Raw genomic sequence first — 5,235 nt, 5'->3', positions numbered from 1 at the left:
ATCTATCTATCATCTATCTATCCATTCATTTAGAGAGGCTGATTTGCATGTACTTGGAAGGAAAAATGGCCCAAGTCAAGTCAAATAAATTCCTCCAAAGACACTCTTCAGAGCACGCTCAATAGGTGCCCTAGGCCAAAGGGTGAGTAAAGCCCATCATGGTCTTTCCAAATTCACTTTCACAACTGAAGGACAGAGGTTCCCATCACTTTAACAAGATGCAGTGCAATCCCAGAAGGTCCTGTTTGTTCCCTTCAGATCAATGCACGGAATAGATTGTGCATGTCTGTGCATACGGAGCAAGGGAAGCTGAATTGATTAGGGCGGAGTGTGGTTTCACCTGGTATTCACCCAGGGATAATGGATGCTTTCATATAGACTTTTTGGTGCATGGAGCCTTCATGGTGCTTTGGAGGAAAGGCGGACAGTACCTCACTACCCAGAATTCATTCTTCCAGGGTTTACACGGTGTCCAGTTTGCAGTTCTTAGGTGCTCATAAATTAGTTATGATATTAATTAGGGCAATTCATTTCAACATCAGACGTGACAAGTTTAGTCACTGAGTGGTTTGAATGCCTTCTTTTCAACAAGGCACAAATCGGTTTATTCTAAAGTTAACTTGCTTTACTTCTCAACAGAGAATGTAGCATTTGCAAAGCCTGTATTAGAAATAAAACCGAAGAATTGTAATTCTCAAGCCCAAACTCTGTATTTTAAATTTCGTTCATTGTGATTAGTTTACATTTTCTCATGTTAAAGGCAATCTACACTTCATTCGAAAAGATACGTTGCCTTCGTTGGAAAATTTGAGCAGAGACCAGGTCGTAGATCATGTTATTATAAGGATTGACACCGCGGCTGCCACAAGGAGCCCAGGCACAGGAACAATGAGGAGCATGGGGCAGGACCAGGCAATGTTGCCTTTTGTTTTGCCTAAGGTTTCTATGGGTGGGAACCATCTCGGCACCTAACATCAATAACAACAAGGATGAATCACTAATTTTCTTTTTAGTGAGAATGATTTGGGGGGTCCAGGGGTGAGCTAGGGCTGACATTTTTCTTTTTTAAAATCATAAGACCCCACTTGTTATCTTCTCTGCCCACTTTCCCTTCAAAGGCATCGGGTCTGTCGTGTGAAATCATTTACAACGGGAGTATTTACACTATGGGGATTGTCAGATATTACACACTGTGTTGTTTCTTCCCACCCCCCACCCCCAAAAGGAAGTTGTTAAATAGTCCCCGACTCACGCACATTTACCAAGGAGAAGGTGATGTGCCTTTCATAAATAAATGGCAGAGACAGCAACACTGTGCAGTGTTTTAAATCAACAAGACCCAGTTCAGGCGCCACTTGCATGCTGGTCTTCCTTGTTCTCAACACCTAGAAGGAAGTGTTTCTTCCTCTTTATTGTAATAGTCTGTGCACACTTTACATAAGCATGTATCCGTTTCCACTTCATGAAAGTAGTTGAGTCAACGCTCTCACTGGAGCTAGGCCCTCTGCGACAGTGTCTGAATCACCAAGTGCATTGACTAGCCAGTATGTTCCAGGGTTCTATCCCGGTCCCTTCAGGTGTCCCTCCTCGTGTCTGTGAATCTCCCAAGTGACATGGCTGCAGCTACCCCCGTCATGGAGAGGACTCTCGTGCCACCCTTCTCAAATGCTAAGGGGGAAGCAGCAGCGGTATGTAGATCTATTTTCACATCTATTAATTATCTCTGGTATTTAAAAAGGAGCCCTGGTGGCCTAGTGGTTATACGGTGGGCTGTTTGCCCCAAGGCCAGCGTTTGGAACCACTAGGGTCTCTGGGAAAAAGATGGGGTTTCTTATCCTATCACGATTACTGTCTCAGAAACCCACAAGGGGAGTTCTACTCTGTTTTATTGGGTCAACATGAGTTGCCATCTACTTGCTAACAGGGAGGTTGGAGTGTTTTGGTATTTAAGGGGAGTTGTGGGTGGCGCTGCAAGCTGATGTCTACTAACAAATGATCACTTGGTCATTTCACACATTATAACCACGGAACTCTTAATAATTTAGTATCTCTTCTACAGGACCTCAACCCTTTCCCTTCCCCACACATTGTTCTCTAGAATTAAGCATTGATAACTGTAATCATCATGTGACAACAACAGTTCAGTGTTTGCTGTCACCCAAAAGGGTCAGGGTTCAAGCTTACCCAGAGACACCTCAAAAGAAAGGCTTGGAGATGTACTTAAAAAAAAAACAAAAAACAAAAACCCAAACCTTCAAATACCTATTCCCAAACTGGCCAACTTCCTAGCCCCTCTACATTCCTCTATTTTAAAAAGTAATTGTGTTTATCTTGTTTTCGTTGTTGAGCATGTCCACAGTAAAACAAACCCAATTCAACAGTTTCTACATGTCAGTCTAGAGATGTTGATTACACTCTGAGTTACGTAGCCTCCTCTCAGCCCCCTTTTGTGTGTCATTTCTCCCCCTCTGACATAAATTCACTTATGTTACAACTGTCCTCCCAGGTTCTCAACTAACCTTTCAGGTTACTCTTATCTTTCGGACCCTATGTTGAATGCTCTTGAAAGAGCATCCTACTCGCGGTAGTTTTTTTACTAGTTAACATAAACAATTGTTTGGTGTTGCGAGAGGGCTTCAGGGCATCATTTTGGTTGGAGGTTTAAAAATGATCTCCAAGTAATTGTTTCAGAAATTCATCAAACCTTCATGCTCCAGAATGTCTATAGTCCAAAGAATTTGAAATTGTATTCTGTACCCTAATTCCTTTCATCAATATTCTTCTTTGGAATCTTCGATCAAAATGTTCAGTAAAGGTAGCTGGGCCCCATCCAGTTCTGGTCTGGCAAAGGAGGTCGGTGTCCCTGGAGGCAATCAGCCACACATCCCATAGCAGCCTCCTATTCTGATGCTTCTTCCTGGGTGGTTCGAAATGAATGGAGCAGCGGTTCTCAACCTGTGGGTTGTGACCCCTTTGGGGGTCCATCGCCCCTTTCACAGGGGTCACCCTATTCATAACAGTAGCAAAATGACAGGGGTTAAGTAGCAACGAAAATAATTTGATGGTTGGGGGTCACCACCACATGAGGAACTGCATGAAAGGGTCGCGGCCTGAGGAAGGTGGAACGGAGAATAACGGGCATGCCTTGGATGTCTGCTTGCACGCTTTCAAGTCTCCAGGCACTATGGATTGAAGCAGGAGTAGAAGAGAACAAACAACGTTGTGGTAGTTACGTAATTGCTTGTCAACTTGATAAATAGAGTGAAGGGGTGGAGTTTAGCCTGTCAATTAGATCCTAGCCTGATGATGCTTCCTTGTGGGTGTAGCCTTCCCAGGATTCTTGAAACTTCCTCTATTCCTTGTTGGAGGCGGGCCACCCTCTCTCTGCTTCACCTTCCTGATGAGGAGCCATACTCAGCCGGAGAAGCATCACACCAGCACTGAGATGCTTCCATTGCCACTGGATCCACAAGACTTTCCACCCACTGGCCCGTGATCTTCCTGCGTTTAGCATCATTGCATGCATTGTGTGAGCCTGAAGAGGAATTTAGAGACTAGTATCGGACATATGAACTGACATCAGACTTACGGACTTGATCTGGACTGGGCTGAGATGTTTTCTCAATATGCAATTGCTCTTAGATATAAAGCTCTCTCGTCTACACATGAGTGTCTAAAGAATTTGTTTCTCTAGTCAACCCAGACTAACACAAAGAGCTTAGGCCAATTAATTAGGATGTCCCAGTAAAACATGGCTCTAAACCTCCAACCAAAGCCTATGAGGTGTCTGGCTGTACAGAAGCAGTCTCAGCAGATAGTATCTTTAAAATTTGTTTTGTTATTGTTGTAAATATATCCATCACACAGTTTTATTTTTTATGCAATAATAACTACCTGATATATCTTTTTAATATGATTGCCCAATTCCTTCCATGATACTACGTGGAAAGCATCATTAGGGACTTTGTTTTTGTTTTTTTTCTTTTCATGCCTAGACCTACATAATTAGTGCTAATGCCCTAAGAATGCATTAACACTCTCAAGGTTAAGTGACTTAAAGGCAGGGGATTTTCTTAACAGTATTTAGCATTAGGAAAACATTTTACCAGTTTTAACCTCCTCATTAGTATTAGACAGCATCCTCTTCTGCTTCTCCATCAGCTCTGTCCTTGTAGATGTTCCTCTTTTTCAACTCCTCTGAATGCAGGGGCTCTTCAGAACCCCCATTAGCCTCCTTATCTTGCGAATTCATCACTGACTTCGACTCATGGCTCCAGCCACCAGGTTCTTCTCACATAAGAGTTACTAGTTCAGATTTGCTCTTGAGTCTCACTCTCTAACTCACCCACCTGGGTGTCCTCAGGTACCTTGAGCCCCTCAAAGACACTCCTAGGTCCCTCCTTCTACAATTGCTTTCCTTGCCTCTTCAGATGGTGTTAAGAGAACCAGTCAGGTACCAGAGCATAAGAAGCATCATTATCCTTTCTCTCTCCATGTCCAATTTCTGCTGAACCGGTCGCCGTTCCCTGCTGGAGGTAATGTTGTGGGTGGAAAGAGCATGATTTGTCGAATCAATCTGAAGTGTGTTTCTTACTGTGCGACCTTTCAGAAGCCACCACCTCTCCTTGCCTTATTTTCTTTACTTATAATGTAAAAATAAGAGCGCATGCCTCATAGCAAGTACTACCTTTTATGTTTAGATATCAAAGAAGCAACTAGATCATATATGTTATTTAATGGAAATACTGACATATGGAAAGACAGCAGGCCCATGTCCTCCCCTCTAGCCTGCAGCCGGCACTGATAAAAGCATTCCTATTGTTCTCCCTTTTTAAAACTCACTTGTGCAAAATTTATTCTCCACACTGCTCCCTCCGAACTCCTTAGAGTTTGTGAATCTGATCAGGGTTCCTCTTCCATTTTCCTCTACCCCCAGGAATTTCAATTATTTAATAGCTCCTCCACCTTCTGAAAAACTTTGAAACTCCCCAGAAAGGCAAACGAAGCCCCTCCTCAGACACACTCTTTCCAACTGCCCACACACCCACCTCAAGTTGTCGGCACCTCGTCACACTTCAGCCTTTAATTCAAAAGTTGGTTCCCTATGAAAATATTCCCTGTCCACCTCCCACCCCTCCACCCCCACCCCCATCCCTGACATGATGGCCCATCAACCCCTGGTGACCTTGAGAATAAACATGATCTAGCCCCATATCACCTCCAAGATCCTTGGAA

The sequence above is a fragment of the Echinops telfairi genome, unplaced genomic scaffold (assembly GCF_000313985.2).
Source record: "Echinops telfairi isolate 266 unplaced genomic scaffold, ASM31398v2 ScPeMD7_2291;HRSCAF=2852, whole genome shotgun sequence".
Lineage (NCBI taxonomy): Eukaryota > Metazoa > Chordata > Mammalia > Afrosoricida > Tenrecidae > Echinops > Echinops telfairi.
Note: the sequence above shows the minus strand (reverse complement) of the source record.